Genomic DNA, 18,237 nt, shown 5'->3' on the forward strand with positions numbered 1-18,237 from the left:
TTAGGAAGGATAAGAGGGCAGTGAACTCAGAGGAGAGAGGACATGGTAAATTGAGATGGAGATTGAAATAATCGAGGATGAGAAGTCATTTGGTGCAGAGGCTGAGAGAGGAAAGAAGTGAAGATATCTCAGTGATAATTTTTTTATCGTACTTGGGAAGGCAGTTGGGAATGAGAGGTGAGAGGGGTGGAACAAGGTGAGATGCTCAAAGGAGGGGAAAGTGCCAGAGGAGTAGGGGGTCAGGCCAAGGTGCGATGTGGTGATAAGCACCACAACGGTCTTGACGGGGCTAGTGGTGGAAGGTGTAGTCAGGCGGTGAGACTTCATTAAGCGGCAAGGTGTTATCACTCCTCGTCCAGTTAAAACTTTCTGTTTTAAGTTTAGTGAGAAAATACAACTAGTTCTTGGAGAAATAAGGGCGCAATGTTGTTTTTGCAAAGCTAACAGTGGAGCAGTGCAACTCAGACTGCACCTTTTTGGATATTCGCATTCAACCGCAAACCTGCTTCTCACCTGAAGTTGCTGTATCGTTTACCCATAAATAACAGCAAGAATCATTACCCTCATCATTATTTTGACAGAAAATTCTGGATCAATATGTTGAACATTACTAAGTTTAATGTTCTTTTTAATGTAAATTGCCTAAAGCTGTACACAGCATTCTAAAGGCAACCTTAGAAGTGAGTGATATGTGTTAAAATAACCCTTCTTAACTAATAATCATCTTTCCTTGCACTGCATCCTAGTTTCCTATTGGATTTATGATAATTTTCAGTGTTTATTGTCACCTTCCAACATCTTGTATACAGGACCAAGCTGACTGCTGCCAACCCTTATAAATTATCAAGGACACCAGTAACTGTAAAATAAGACTGGGCATAATCATTGTTTTTCTCACCAATTTAGCTGACTGTAGCCACAGCCAATGGATGGGCATTAGATCAACTGATGAGTGCACCTCATTAGAAGTATATGTTAGATTGTCTTAACTCGAAGAATAGTGTCTTCATTGTCAATCTGTCCTACAAACAACTGTGATTCATAACATTTAACAGTGTGACTGTTTTATATAATATAAATGTCATCCTATCCCTAATAAACATCAGACTGTGAACTTGGCAATGGTTCATATTGCAGGGGACATAAAGTGCATTTATGGCTGTCTGGATTAACTCTGAACTTTATTAGCTACTCTGGAGTAGATTAATACGTGCTTGATTCTGCAGTAAATGAACACACACCTTACAACCATAAACCTAATAGGGTATTATATTCTTGGCAAAATCAGTCTTTGTTATATAACGTAAAGGGAGGCTGGCTAAATGTAGTCTGATCTGACACAGCAGCTTCAAGGACTCACTTCATAAAACCTAATTGGTTCAAACCAAGTGATTTTGAGTATGGCATAATTCATTTGTTGCTGCAGGTAGGCCATGCAATATGAAACTCACACATAGGGGATTGTGATGCTGACTAATTTATTTATTGTCTCATTGACTTTGGAGGTGGAACTTGCATTCTGCCCTTTCTACATGGCAAATCAGCCTATAATTCAGTAGTTTTTATAAGAATCCCTTTAATTGTGGTTTAATGAACTTTAACAATTTATATTTGATGCTGATGTGATAGGTGGTGCAATGATGCCGTCATTTATAAAATTTACCATTGTACTTCTCTCTTGACGAAACCCTGAAGCATGAATGGCATTGCTCGCGGCTCACATGCCATTTTACACTGAAATGCATAGTGACACAATCATATCTGCAGCCAACCGTAAAAAATTTCTGATTAGATATGATATAAACTAAACAAACAGTGCAACTGCTGCATCTTAATAGTTTGCACTGTAGCAGGTATAGAATCTTTTACAGGTCAAACTTCCCACACACTAATGTGGCTACTCCACAGCAATTCCTGACTATGCCAGAAACATAGAATGCCTCGACACCACCTGAGATTATGGCAGTAGCCAGTAAAGGTGTGATGCCAATACTTTAATTAGGAATGGATGCTTAGATAAAATTCATGAAGTAAATTTTTGCCTCTACCACTGGGTGGGGTAGGAATGCATCCAGTTTTCATTTGGCCAATGGAATGAACGTCAGGTGGGTCTACAATGGCTGGGCAATCTGTTCTGATAGTTTACTGCTCAGCCAGTGAAGACAAAAACTAACCTCAGTTTCTATTTCTAGTTTCATGTTAGATTTCTTTTAAATTGAGTAAAATCGAGTAAAAACTTCTTTTGAATGCAATGTACTTTAATGCTTCAATCACTATATAAAAGGCCACTGGGGTAAATTTCTGCTCTGCCAGATTACCACTTAGGTTATGAAGTCAAAAATTTATCCCGCTTTATTTTTAAGCAATGCATAAATACTAAACCCATTGGTACCTCAGACAATGGTAGCCACTGTGCACCATTGCCCGGCTGTTATCCACCTTGTATAATCTTATACCAGTAGGCACAACAATGCCAACAGTCCTATTGTTCCTTATGTATGTTTCTGCAAAAGAACATTGTAACAAGTATCATGCAATCCAGTGTAAAATTCAGGAGAAAAAAATGAAAAGAAAAAAATGTAGTGGAAAAGCAGTTGCAGCGCTTTAGTTTCACTGTGAACTTTGACAGTAGCAGCAGAAAATTCACTTCCAGTTGGCATTGCTCTGACCTCTTGACTGGCTGTGAAAAAACTGCTACAGCAATTATACTTTTACTACTTTCAATTAAGTCATTTTTCTTTTGTAATTCTAGATTAGGGAGCCATGCGAACAGTTAATACCAGGGGGCCCGTGATACAATGCAATTTAAAAAGAGACTCCTATTTATATAGCACCTTTCATGACAACCAGATATCCTAAAGTGCTTTCCAATCAATGAAGTACTTTTTGAAGTGTTGTAGCTAATTTGCACACATCCAAGCTCCCACAATCAACAATGTGACAATGACCAGATTATCTGTTTTTGTGACGTTGATTAAGGGATGAATATTGGCCAGGATACCAGGGATAACTCCCTGCTTTTCTTTGATACTGTGCCATGGGATCTTTTTACGTCCACATGAGAAGCCACTAGGGCCTCAGTTTTAACATCTTATCTGAAAGATAACACCTCTGACTGACTGTGCATCACTCCGTCAGTACTGCACAGGAGTGACAGCCTAAATTTTGTACTGAAGTCCTGCAGTGGGACTTGAACCCACAACTGTCTGACTCAACAGTGAGAATACTACCAGCTGAGTCACAAAAGACATTGATATTTGGAACATTGCACTGGCATGGCATTAAGAATGTTGTTCTGTGTTCTCTTATACCATGACTTCTCTCTTGTAGGCCGTATGTCATGCTGGGTTATAGTTTGACAGGTGAAAGTATCTTGCTCCAAGTTTTCGTGATGCATATGCTCATCTGGACGATGAATCCCCTGTACCACAGGGCCACCACAGACAATCCTTTTCTCACATGTTATTCATGTGCAGATACTTTATAATGATGGCTATGCTTCCTGAGATCAGCTAACTTAGCAGAGAGTAGGGATTGGGCCTGGGACCTTTGTATGAATATAAATAGGAGCAGGAGTAGGCTATACGGCCTCTTGAGTCTGCTCTCTCATTCAATAAGATCATGGCTGATCTTCAACCCCAACATCACTTTCCCACCTGATTGCTACGCTCCTTGATTCCCTTAGAATTCCAAAGATTCACAACCCTCTGAGCCTATAAATGTTTCCTCCCTCAGTCCTAAGTGGCTGATCTTATCCTGAGACTATGCCCCCTAGTTCAAGACTCTCCTGCCAGGGGAAACAGTCTCTCTACCTTGTGAAGTCCTCTCAAGATCTTGTATGTTTCAATGAGATCACTTCTCATTCTTCTAAATTCCAGAGTGCATAGGCTCATTCTACTCAATCACTTCTTACAGGAAACCCCCTTATTCAAGTATGGCTCAGTCGCATTCTGGCAGCGGAATTTTGTGAGGACAGCAGGAGCAGGAATGGAGATGTGGGGGACCGAAGAATAGAGATGGACGCGCTTGCCCAGAAACCCAACGTCGTGATGTCGGTTCTGGATTTTGTCAGTGGGGGGATAGCTCCAGGGCGGTGTCGCTGCCTCAATGCGGCAGGACTGTAATTTAAATTGGTGCCCAGTTAGACCAATTCCATCTGATCAGTATCCCTCCAAAGGGCTGTCCTTGCAGAGATGAATTTGCTTGGCAACTTTGCCTTTGCTACTCCCCTCAGAATACGTGCTAATGCTCCTCAGTGCTCACCCTTGCAGAGAGCCCAGCACCCGATAGTATGCCCACCCGACCCTGTCACCCGAGAATGAGCCCACCCATGCCGAGTGCCCAGCACTGCAGGCAAATAATGGCCTCCGCTTCCCCCTCTTCCTCTACCCACTGCTCCTCTTCCTGCTGTGACACTGAGGCATTGCCTCCGTGGCACCACTTATCAACGGCTGGGTTTCAGAACTCATGTGATCCCCGCCCGCCATTGATTTAATCCCAACCACCCCCAACCACCCTTGCAGACTGGAGGAGAATCTCCAGGGTGGCATCACTGAACCATGGGGCCACCTGGTGTCTTGCCTCAGCCATGGTGCCAGGTTGCTTGGTCTGTGCCAATGGTGGTCCGTTCTTCTACGGGTTGGCGGGAGGGGAAACATTCCAGGAGCTCCAACACCTCTTCACCAGGTCCAGCAGCAATCCAGAGTCAGTGATTCACTGAAAGGGAGCATTATAAGCAGGGCTGGCAATGCTTTACAGATGGCGCCAGCACCTACATTGGAGTCATCTGACATTGCAATCACTGCCTCGGAGTCTGTCCTTGTCATGTGATTGGACTGACTCCGCGTCTCCATTGTGATAAGTGGCTGCCCGCTGTGTGATCGCGGTTGGTCGGCAACATGTGTCACAGGCGGCGACAGCACCCACTTCCGAGTCTGCCACCAGGACCTGCGATGGGGTCACTAAGTTCAGCCTTGGGTATGCACATAGCAACTGAACTATTCAGTTTTTTTAACTTGTGAGTCTGCCCATTGAAGTTACATCAGTTTAAATCACAACAGTATTGCACTATCAGGTTGAATTATATAGTTGGGAGGATTAATTATTTTATTAAAAATAATCATTAGTTATTTATTTTTCTCTTAATTACACTTCTGTATGCCGATATGTCATATTAACTAAGCTTACATTCTCAGCAAAGGAAAAAAAATCATCTTCACCCTTTATTTTATTCCAATTTAAAATAGTTCCACTCTGGGAACAGGCATTCATGAACTGGTGTGTATTGCCTCAGCCATGGTGCCAGGTTGCTCTCACTTTGTGCCAATGGTGGTACGTTCTTCTACGGGTTTGGGGTGGGGGGGGGGGGGGGGGACATTCCAGGAGGTCCAACACCTCCTCCAGGTCCAGCAGCAATCCAGAATCAGTGATACACTGAAGGAGAGCATTATAAACAGGGCTGGCAACACTATAAACATGGTGCCAGCACCTGCATTGGAGTCATCTGACACCACAATCAGTGCCTCAGAGCCTGTGAACTCACCACATGTGAATGCAATTGTTTAGGGATGCATTTGGTATTCATATAATCGCATTTGCAACTAAACACTAAATATTTCCTGTCTGTGGTTTAACCTAGAAATGGTATTTTAAGGCTGTCCGCTTTATGGTTCTGAACTGGCAGTTCTACAGTAACAACCATACATCCTGTTGCTTGTTTTGAGTACCTTCCTGAATCAATCATACAACATTACACTGCATAATAGTAACTGCCTTCATTGCTTCTCTTTCAGTGGGCCTTGAAAATGTAACAGTTGACTACTTTTTCTTTGTATATGAGCATTTGATATCATTTCAATTGAATAAGTGTCATATCCTATACGGATTGAAGCTCAGAATTATCCTGCGGGAAATCAATTTGAGCAGCAGGAATGACACAAAATGTTTTATTTAGGGATTGGGTTGGGAATGATTATTTCATGTAGCAGCTTGTGACATCATATGTGGTTAGCACCGCAGCCTCACAGCTCCAGCGACCCGGGTTCAATTCTGGGTACTGCCTGTGTGGAGTTTGCAAGTTCTCTCTGTGTTTGCGTGGGTTTTCGCCGGGTGCTCCGGTTTCCTCCCACCACCAAAAGACTTGCAGTTGATAGGTAAATTGGCCATTATAAATTGCCCCTAGTAGAGGTAGGAAAATATAGGGACAGGTGGGGATGTTGTAGGAATATGGGATTAGTGTAGGATTAGTATAAATGGGTGGTTGATGGTCAGCACAGACCCGATGGGCTGAAGGGCATGTTTCAGTGCTCTATCTCTAAATAAAAAATAAATTAACCCTCCTAATGCACTGACAGAAGTAATGGGCCATTGGAAAACAAGCAATTATTTTCTTCAGAGAACACTACAATAGGAACATTCTGCAGTTGAATGCAATTGTTCACTTTTCTCTTCAGTGCATTTTGTAACATTTACCATTGGAACTACGGAATATTCTACTTACGTGTTGCATAATAGAAGACATGAATACATTGAAAGCAGGAATTCGAGAGCTTTTGGCCTAGACAGCTGAAGGCATGGCCACCAATGATGGGGTGAATGAAATGATGGGTCCACAAGAGGCCAGAGTTGAAGGAACACAGAGTTCTTGGTGGGTTGTAAGGCTGGAGGAGGTTAATTAAGGAGCGGTGAGGCCACTGAGCGAATTGAACACAAGAATGAGAATTTTAAAATGGAGGCATTGGTGAACTGGCAGTCAATGTTGCTTAGTGAGCACAGGCATAATGGGAGGATGGGACTTAATGACTGGGATTTTATGAGTCCTGTTGCGTTCCCAATGGCGGGACCGGAAGTTGGCGTAACTTCCACTTCCGTCATTTGTCCTGTAACCCCTGCAATTCTATATGTAAATGAATGATGCGGCGACGGGCATGGGAGACACGTGCAATCATACAGCGGGGATGGCCTTTGATTGGTGGAACCCGCCGTCACTTGGTCGAGTACCATGATTGCCATGACAATAAAGCATTCTGTGTTTCAAGCCTCAAAGAGCAGAAGCCCTCGTGTTATGTAAGAATCTTCAGAGTTAACAAAATTAAAACTTTTACTTATTTGTAACTGCTTTTTCCTTCCTTAATTTTTCAAACTCAGCACCAATTCCCCATTTTTTTTTTGCCTGCAGCAAAAGCAAAGAAAATGTCAGCCAGCAGGCAGCGTCCCTCCCCATGGTTCAGTGATTCCACCCTGCAGGTCGTCCGGGAAAGGCAGGAGATCCTCTTCCCTGCAGATGAACTCAGAAGACCCTCCTGCTTGACCAAGGTGGCCTGGATGGAGGTAGCGGAGAAGGTCTCAAACTGTGGGGTGATACGCAGAACCTGTGTTCAGTGTTGGAAACATATCAATGACTTGCCAGATCGGCGAGGGTAAGTGGTCTTGGTGAAGCTGCTCCATTGTTTTTCTTCCTGTCTCCGTGTCTTTAAGACAGAGGATAGGCGGGGAACATATTGGAATGCGTGAGCAGCCTTGGTGCCATACAGTAAATGATTGTGCGCAAAGATGACAATTGGCATTGATTATGTGTTTGGATGTGTTGTGCAAACACCACCTTGGAATGAGCGATATTGATGCATGTATACAATGGTTGTGATGCATCTTTTGACATGTCATTAAATCTGCACTGTCTCCTGCAGGATAAATCCATCCACAACCAGCGCAAGTGTGCTAAGATAGGTGGAGGTGTCCCAGGCATCAGGATGCTGACACCAGTTGAGGAGGAGGCATCAGAAATTGCGAGAGAGGAGGGAGGCAGGGCAATCGCAAATGACGAGGCAGGATCCTCAAGGCGTAAGGATGAAGTGTCATCTTCAGTCTTGCAGCCATATGTGCAAAACAAAGGAAATCTGGGAACTCCTTTTCATGTGTCTCTGCTTGTGTCTCCACTGCAGGTGCCCGCACTCAAGTCGCAGAATGCTGCGAGGCTCAAGACTCCTCCTCTGGGGAGGCAGATGAATACAATGCCCCATAGGGTGCACCATCACCTGCCTCTTCTTCCATCTCCACCAGCGCAGATACATCTGCAGGGGAGTTTAAGATTAGAATCTGGGTCACAAGCTGGTCTGCACGACACAGACATGTCCCAGCAGTTGAGGGAGCATGTGCCAGCTGGGTCCCCTGACAATCGGAGGACTGCTGGGGACCAGGCCCCTGCTCAGCCCCACATTGATGATGATCCTCTCTTTATTGCAATGAGAAGTCTGCTGGATTTGCAGCAAAGCCATATGGAAAATATGTCAGAGATGCCTGAGGTCATGCATGGCTTTGTGTGTGCCATGGAGGAGTCCATGCAAGCTATGAGGTCTACCATGTCCCAGGCATTTGTGCGAATGGCTTCCTCAGTCGAGAGTTTGGCAAGCTCCATGGCGAGTCAGGGTGAGCACTTGAGTCATGTATGATCTGACCTGCACTCCATCACTGTTGCCCTTGTCTCCTAGCAGCAGAGTCTAAGCGAGAGGGGGACAAGGAACCTAGACCTCCCTCCAGGTGCTCCTTCCCCTCAGGGAGACAGGCAGGTGCCATTGTGCACACAAATGGAGGAGAAACGCATGCCAGCTGCCCTGGGGCCTTCCTCTCAGGACACTCCCAGGGTAAGCGGCGTCTCATCCTCCCCTCCTACATTGACTCCCTTACTTCCAGCAGGCGAGCACGGGGGGATACTCAAACACCACTGCTGCAGTCCCCCAGTAGGATGGAGCCATCAAGGCCCTATTGCTCCAGAGGACACCCGCCATGGTCATCCAGAGCAACGGGCAGTGCACTGGGCAGACTGCCTCCACCTCAGCTGTTAATGTCGAGGTAGCGCCTAGACATAGTGGTATAAAATGTAAAAAGAACAATTTTGAGCATGAAGGTGGCATGGGTGCTGTAAATATTGTGCACATATTGCTGAAGTTTCAATATATATTTATTTACTTTAATGTTTGCATGCTCATAAATTGTTTGCTTTGTTTTATTTGAAAAGGAAAATGTTTTTTGGAGGCATGTGCCAGGAACGCATTGATGCTTACAATGTCTTTCAGAAAGTGTCCAGTGTCCATTTTTCATTTTGATTTTAGCCTTCAGTCCTAAATGATGGCTGTTTGTCATTTGCATAATTTTCAATTTTTTCACTACCAACATGCCTTACATTCGTGGTTCTGCAGTCCTTCCCTTAATTACCTTGCATTGGTGTGCTCTCGGTTCCATCGTGGCCGAGAGAAGATTTGATCTGCCAGTCTCATTAAACTGCTGCAACATGTAGGTTCCTATGTGTGCCGGTTAATGCCTTGATGCAGTATAATATTTCCAATGGAGACGCAGGTCGTTTTTAATGAAATTGATAGCATACAGGCCGCGAGGCACATCTGTATTGCAGGTTCATGTGCTGTTGTCAGAAGAGCCCTTCTTTTGGATTACAGCAATGATTAAGACCTCAGGCATATTTGGAGAATGTTTGTTTTCTCCTCCCAACGTTCTTTTACGAAGTGGCTTAATGTTGGCTGAAATGTGCAAATATGAGGTTTTCCCTGATGTCTCTTGCATGTCTCTCCATGGCCCTTTTATTTATAATGGCATTGTTTGAATTGTTGCCTTCCTCCTCACCATCTTCATGTCATCCTCGTCTGAGGAGGACTGATGTCCCTCCGCCTGCGGAAAGTTGCCACGTTAATTGACAGGTTGTGTAATGCACAGCAGACAACGATTATTCATGACACCCTCTGTGGTGCATACTGAAAAGCCCATCCAGACTATCAAGGCAGTGGAAGTGCATTTTCAGCATGCCAATGGTGTTCGATGATGGCTCTGGTGGATGCGTGAGCAGCATGTATCTCTCTTCAGCTACACTTTGGAGATGCCGCACAGGTGTCGTCAACCCTTGTCAGCCAGGATCAGGCCGTCTACTTCGACTGATTCATCAAAAACTGCTGGCAGCTGTGAGTTCCTCAAAAGGTATGAGTCCTGACAGCTGCTTGGGAAACGTGTGCAAACATGCATAATTCTTCTCCTGTGGTCGCAAAACAGTTGTACGTACAAAGAGTGGAAGCCTTTTCAATTCACAGATGCAGCAGGTTGTTCCCAGGGAGCTCTAATGGCCACATAAGTACAGTCGATCACCCCTTGCACTCTAGGGACCTCAGCAATGGTGCTAAAGGCCACAGTCTTTGCTACCTGGCTGTCCTTGTCTATGGGTAAGTAGATGAAATCATTGGCATGACGAAATAGGGCATTGGCCACCTCTTTGATACACCTATGGGTCGCAGACTGCGAGATGCCACGTATGTCACCCCTTGATCCCTGGAAGCTAGCAACAAAATTAAGTACAGCTGTCACCTTGAGGGCAACTGGCATGGGATACCCAGCAAAGCCAAGTGGTTGCAGGTCATGCTGCAGGATCCTACAAATTTCTGTGACCATTTCACATGATATCGCTAGGCATCTCTGGCATTGCCACTCTGACATTTGAAGGTAATATGTCTTTGCCCTCAGGACACGCTGATGTGCCAGTGCCCGTCTTCGATAAGGCCGTTCTTCAATGTTATCATTTGGAGCATCCTCACCTTCTTGTTCTGCCTGTTGCTGGTATTTAGGCATCATGCAATGAGGGAAAAGAGCCCTTCTTAGTTGCTGCCCCTGCTTTGCTTTCCATGATATTAGACAAATCGGGTAAATGAGGTCAATGTCGCTGCTGCTTTTCAGGGCGTTCCAATTCAGCCTTCTGTTTCAAGTTAGCTGAACCATCAAGCAATGAGCAGTTTTCTTTTATGTGCCTTAAAATTGCAGCCAGGTGGATATCCCACCCACCGTCATTTGTCTCCTCCCACTCTCCTTGCAATCCTTGAGTGGCCATGTGGTTAGCATTATCGTTCGAGAAAATGGTGTGTGTGTAATTTAAGGCAAGTTTCTTTACCTTTCAATCTCCTCCTGTCACCTTCCAGCCTGCACCCATCACCCTTGACCCACTCAATGCAACCTTAACCCTTCCCTCTGTTACCATTGAACCTCCCCCATTACCTTGGACAGTGTCATAATCAATTTATTCATGTCATCTCTCCGCCCTGTCCCTACTTCAGTTGCCATCGAAATGCCGCCTCTGACCCTAAATCCTCTTCAAATCCACCTTAATGTTAATGCCGAGTCCCGTTCCTCTCCCTATGATTTTGTAGAATACACAACCCTACGTCTCAACCTTCCCCCCTACAGAATCCATTTGCCCCCATTGACTGTGACCATTCCCTCTGCCACACAGTACCCTGAATTTACCCCACTGACTGATCCCTGACATAAACAGCACTCATCCCTCCTTTAGGCCCCTCATGACCATCTGTTGACTGTAAAACTCAAATCAACCCACCACCCCCCGCATCCGTGCTCATCCAGCTTCAGCAGCAATAACAACCACTACATACCCTGGACACTCCCCTCCTCCCTCCCCTTCTCTTCCATGCACCCGGTAACCCCACCCTGTCCTCCATGAGTAGCCTCCCCAGCTCCTCCATATACACCTGCCTTATGCCTTCACTGCCATTCCCTGAGAAGAATCACCCTTGCTGGTGCCAAGCCTGGAGCCAAGCATCCATTTCAATGTTGGCCTTCCTTGAACCGAAGAGTTCAAGAAAGAAAAAACACTGACCTCCGACACAATTGCATAAACCCGGCTGTTGCATGCCACATTTAAATGAACGCTCGCCGTTAACTTAATCTGACAGGTAGGACTTAATTGGAGCTCAGTGTAGGATAATGACTATTCGTGGTATGGAAATGAATGCAAAGCTGCAATCCGCCACTGTTCAGGGGGAGTCCCGGAACGCCGCAAACACACCACTGACTTAATTTTGCTAAAAAAATCCCGCTGTCAGAAATCCAAAAAAAAACTAACGCTTGATTTAAATCACCCCACATGCCACCAAAGTTGCTCATGCAGTGCCTATAAAATTCCACCCAATGTGTGTTAGGATACAGACAGCAGAGCTTTGGATGAGCTCTGGTTTATGGAGGGTGGAAGAGGGGAGGCTGGTCAAGACAGCATTGGAATAGTTGAGTATGGAGATAACAAAAGCATGGATGAGAGTTTCTTATTAGTGTTACTCTTATCCTCGCCTCGTACCACATCACAGCCCCCCCGACTCCACCCAAACCACCACCATCCCCAATCAGGTTATGGGTTCAAACGCCCCAAATGACCCTTATTTAAGATGACACTTCAGTAAACACTTGGGGCTGGGTTTTGATTTAAATGCAAGGGTGAAACAGAGGTGGGCATTCGCTTAAACCCACCCCTTGGTTTGGCGTGCTGGTTTCCTGAGGCGAAATCGACACGCTCAAAGTGTAAAAGGCTCTGAGGAGAGTGAGAAGAGGCAACCCTCCCAAAATGGATAAATGGCCAATTAATATTCTTACCGAGTTTGTCAGCTCGTTAAGGTCTAATTTGGAATTTTCTTTATATGGCACAAGATCTACGCAGGGTCTCGACCACACCAGGGAGGAGGAGGCACTTACACAGCGGGGGGCAAGTCAGAACAGTGGGGCAGCAGCAAGAGACACCACTGAAGAGGGAAGGCTCAGAGAAATGCCCTCATTCACAGGCAACCAGTTGTACAGCATCATGAGAATTATCTATAATATCTCTTCACTCTTTGCAAGGGCATTTTTGCAGGGGGGTGGGGGGTACGGCTTTGAGGTGGGGTTTGTCGGGTCTCTGTTTATGGGCCTCACGGGTTCGTGAGATTGGGGTTCTGGAAGACAGCGCATTCCAATTGAAAGGAAGGAAGGACATAAGAGGAAATGGAATTAGGCTACACCAAGATTGGATCGACGAGTGTTGAGGAACAGCATCTGCAGGAACAGAGGCAGACCCCTGGGCAACAGTGGCACAGAGGTGAGGAACAAGGAACAGGATGGCAATGAGGCAATACCCTGAGCATAGGATCTACTGCCAACTGGACATGTTGGAACGCCAGTGCTGCAGAAGGCCGCCCCTGCCCAGGCAGATGGTTGTTGACCTGTGTGTCTGCATTGATGGTCATCCAAGGGTTCAGAAGAACCATCACCATGGCCTTCCTGTGGCTGTAAAAGACACAGTGGCCTTGCACTTTTTTGCAACCAGATCCTTCCAAGGAGCGGCAGTGGACATTGGTGGCATCTCGCAGGCCGAAGCACATTATTGCATCACTGGGGTAACAGATGTTCTTTTCGAGAGAGCAGGGAATCATATTGAATTCAAGGTGGATTGCGGCACTCAAGCTCAAAAGCAGTGGGATTTTCCTCCATTACCAGATTCCCTCAGGTGCAGGGAATCACTGATTGCAGTCATGTGTCCATCAAGACACGAACTAACCAGCAAGGGAGATTACTCAACAGGAATGGATTCCACTCCCTAAATGTTCAGCTGATATGTGACCACAGCAAACGCTTTATGCAAGTGTGTGCACACCATCCTGGAAGCTGCCACGATGCCTCGATTGCAGGTGTCGCAGCTCTTCATGGAGCCATCGGAAATCCGTGGAAGCTGTTAGTGGATCAGGCTTATCCCGGGAGAAGATGGCTGATGACTGGTGCGTTACCCTGCCACGGAGGCTGAGAGACTTGACAATTGGTGCCACCCGAGCACAAAAGTCATCATTGAGCAGGCTATCGGCCTCATGAAGATGAGGTTCAGGTGCCTTGACGGGTTGGATGGCGCCCTCCAGTACATTCCCGATGGTAGTCTGCTGTGCTGTCCATAACATGGCCCTCCAGAGAGGTATGGACCTTGAAGAGGGGGAAATGCTGGAACGGCACAGCTCCTCAGAGGAGGAAGACAAGGATGAGGAGGAGGCTGAAAGGGAACTGGAGAATGTTTTCCATGCTTTGTAGGGAGTCATGGTAGTAGGCTCAGGAGGTGAAGTGCTCATCAGGATGATAGAGACGCTAGGGCCATTCTGTTGCAGACACGTTTCACCTGAGTGGAGAGGAGAGTCTCCCTCATCTGAGTGAGAGCAAGCATCTGACAAGAACAGAAGTCAGCAACCTTGCAATGGCACAAGCACTCCAAGGTTTCATAGTCTTCACCTGACACACACTTCCCCAACACACTGTTTTGCTAACCCTTATTTTCTATTCTCTACTGTTTGCCTTGATAAAATGGAAGCACACAGGTCCGTGTTAGTGCTTTATTGCAGAATAGTTTAATACCATTTACAATAGAAACACCCAAGTGACCCACAAAATGACACCACTGATGCAGTGGCTTCTGCTCACGGCCACTCCTACGAGTTGCTCCCCCTATGGCTGACAATAAAGTGGTGGCAGTCTGTTCGCTAGTGCCTCTTTGGTACTGAGATGCTCTTTGCATTTGTCTGTGTCATGGAGCTGCTGGAGGAGTGCCTCCAAAGGCCGTTGCACCAGCATCACTGTAGGGGCAGCTTCGGTCACGAGGCATAACTCTACAGATGCTTCCACCATCAAGGGGCCAGGTGGCGGATGATGATGACTGAGCCCAGTGATGGATGGCTCCTCCATTACCATCTGTCACCTTTTCAGTCCTTTCATGGCACCCTTAATTGCTAGAGGGAACCACCAACTGGCATCCACTCCATGCTTCTTTGCACCATTTGTGCCACTGACCAGTCAATGCTACAGACTGCGGCATGTATTCTGTGCTTGTCAGTGTGCTGTTCCTGCATCCACTCTGAGTGCTGCTGCATATGGCTCTCCATGAGATTGGCCACTCTCTCAATGGAGGGGCCCATGTGCTCTAAGCACTGAGATATTGTGGAGCACATGAGATGAATGGACTTTGGACATGAGCACATATCACACTCTGGTTCCCCAGGGAGAGCTACCTGTTTTGTAACTCCCGAGGCTCTGCATCTCCACCCTGCTGAGCAGGGCTGTGCCTGTCCTCCATCATCCAAGGGGACTTCCCACAGTTGACTCTGCCTCCCCTGTCTTCTCCTGCTCTGAAGTGACGTGTGCTTCACCCTGTGCCATGGTTTCTAATACTGTGCAAGGACCTACCGAGGTGCAAGTCTCTGTGCTGTGGAGGGTGCACAAGAAAGATGTGATGTTGCAGGATCTGATGGTCCTCTTCTTCTGACTTCTCCAGAACATGTTGGCTGCATGTCAACTCCTCCCTGTCTGCAGCTGACCCTGTGGGAGACATAAGAGAAGCTGGTCATGAGAAATCGGCACAGATGCTTCTGCTGCTTAAAATAATGACAGGGACGACGTGTTGCTCGGAGAGGATTGCCATTCTTTATGTTGAACTCTCATTTCACCATCTCCAATGTCCCGGTGGCTTGCCACTCCGGTCAGATCAAGGCCAGTTCCTCAAAATATATTAGTAACACAAGCTGAGGGCCCCCTGCATCCAAACGTGACCTCTTGCTCTCTCTGGCGCTGTTCTCCCGTTTGGTCTGTGAAGTGAAGAAAGATGCCATTAAATAATGCCTCTCTCCCTCACCCCTTGCAGCTTTTAATTTTGCATTTGATTTTACAATCTTTACTTAGCCCACTGTCCACAAGCACTCAGGTTATGAACTATGCTTATGGGTCTTCAATGCTGCTGAGCACACATCTCTCCTATGGTCAGAAGAACCCTATGTGCCCTCAGGATGCCCCTCTCTTTTGCAGTCTGGTGACAGCTGACCAGGAGGCATGCCATGTGGATCTATCTTTGGACTCACCTTTCTAGTCCGAAGCAGGTCATTGAAATGTTTCCTGCACTGGGCCCAGTTCCTTCTCACCACTCCTCTGCTGCTATTCACATGAGCCACCTCCAGCCATGCCTTCTTGGTGAGCCTTGTAGGTTTTCTCACGTCACTGGTTGGGGAAAGGATATTCCTCCATGATTTCACCCGCTCCAGCAACACCTCAATTGAAAGGTCCGAAAAATTGTGGGGGGGGGGGGGGGGGGTGGGTGGCTGCCCTGGCATGGGGCTCTCCCTACCCATTGCCCACTACTCAGCTTCTCCTCCCATCATTGAGACAAACGCAAACTGCAGCAATGGCTGCCGCTTGCCCTTTAAATTGGACCTGCTGCTTCCTGTGTCCCATCTCCTTTCTGCGCCTGCTGCCATTAATTGGGAAAATTAAGTTGATTTTTAATTAAAATATCAAAGCATGAGCATTGCTGATGTGGTGCAGGGTCTGAACCTAGAAATGAACGCCACCTCGGGGTCCTGACCCCAAAATTGAAATCCTGCCCTAAGGGTGTAGTGAACTGCCAGAGGGGTTGTCCTTTAGTGAATGTGGACAACCAACAGTAGAATGGAAAGGTAAATTGGGTGGGTGTCTCAGCTACTGCCATCAATGTTTTGCCCCGCTGCCAGTGACAATAACTCCTGAGGTCTGGTTTAGATGGGTATTCAATATCCCATACCATTGTATGATGAACAGGGAGTTCTCCAATTTCCTGGCTATTGTTTCTTCGAGGACCAGCTTTTAGAAACAGTCTATTCATCTCATTTATAATGGGGAATAGAAAAATGCTTGACAAGCTAAATGATTACTTTGAGTCTGTCTTCACTGAGGAAGATACAAGAAATCTCCCAGATTAGAGATCCAAGGGATTCGGGGGAATTAAAGGAAATTAGTATTAGTAAGAAGGTTGTATTGGAGAAATTATTGGGGCTGAAGGTTGACAAGTCCCCAGGACCTGATATTCTACATCCCAGAGTGTTGAAAGAGGTAGCTATGAAGATAGTGGAAGCATTGGTGATCATCTTCCAAAATTCTATAGATTCTGGAGCAGTTCCATCAGACTGGAAGGTCACAAATGTCATCCCACTATTTAAGAAGGAAGGGAGAGAGAAAACCGGGAATTACTGACCTGTTAGCCTTACAACAGTCATTGGGAAAATGCTAGAATCTATTCTAATGGATGTGATAAATGGACGCTTAGATAATAATGATCTGAATGGGCATAGTCAACATGGATTTATGAATGGGAAATCATGTTTGACAAACCTGTTGGAGTTTTTTGAGGATGTTACTAACAGAATTGATAAAGGGGATTTGGTGGACATGGTACACTTGGATTTTCCGAAGACTTATGATAAAGTCTCCCACAGGAGGTTGGCTAGCAAAATTAAAACACATGGGACTGGAGGTAATATACTGGCATGGATTAAGGATTGGTTAACAGGCAGAAAGCAGAGAATAGGAATAGATGGGTCATTCTCACATTGGCAGGCTGTGACTAGTGGGGTACCACAGGGATCAATGCCTGGGCCCCAGCTGTTCACAATATATATCAATGATTTGGATGTGGGGACCAAATGTAATATTTCCAAGTTCGTGGATGACACAAAACTAGGTGGGAAAGTGTGTTGTGGGGAAGATGCAAAGCAGCTTCAAGGAGATTTGGACAGACTTAGTGAGTGGGCAAGAACGTGGCAGATGGTATATAATGTGGAAAAATGTGAGGTTATCCACTTTGGTAGGAGGAATAGATGTGCAGCGTATTTCTTAAATGGTAAGAGATTAGAAAGTGTAGATGTATAAAGAGAGCTGGATGTCCTTGTCAATAAGTCACTAAAAGCTAACATGCAGGTGCAGCAAGCAATTAGGATGGCTAATGGTATGTTAGATTTTGTTGCAAGAGGATTTGAGTACAGGAGTAGTGAAGTCTTTTTTCAATTGTATAGAACCTTGGTTACACCGCACCTGGAGTACTATGTGCAGTTTTGGTCCCCTGACCTTAGGAAGGATATTATTGCCACAGAGGAAGTGCCACGAAGGTTCACCGGACTTGTTCCCAGTATGGCAGCACTGTCCTATGAAGAGAGATTGGAGAAACTGGGCCTGTATTCTCTACAGTTTTGAAGAATGAGAGGTGATCTCATTGAAACCTACAAAATACTTAAAGGGATAGATAGGGTAGATGCAGCTGTTTCCCCTGGTTGGGGAGTCTAGAACCAGGGGACACAATTTCAAAATAAGGGGGAAGCCACTTAGGACAGAAATGAGGAGAAATTTCTTTACTCAGGGGGTTGTAAATCTTTGGAATTCTCTACCCCAGGGAGCTGTGGAAGCTCAGTCATTGAGTATGTTTAAAGCAGAGATTGACAGATTTCTAAATACAAATGACATAAGGGGATATGAGGATAATGTGGGAAAAGGCATTGAAGTGGATGATCAGCCACGATCATATTGGATGGTGGGGCAGGCTCAATGGGCTGAATAGCCTACTCCTGCTCCAATGTTCCTGTGTTCCTATTTTTGCTT

Source organism: Heterodontus francisci, chromosome 1 (assembly GCF_036365525.1).
Source record: "Heterodontus francisci isolate sHetFra1 chromosome 1, sHetFra1.hap1, whole genome shotgun sequence".
NCBI lineage: Eukaryota > Metazoa > Chordata > Chondrichthyes > Heterodontiformes > Heterodontidae > Heterodontus > Heterodontus francisci.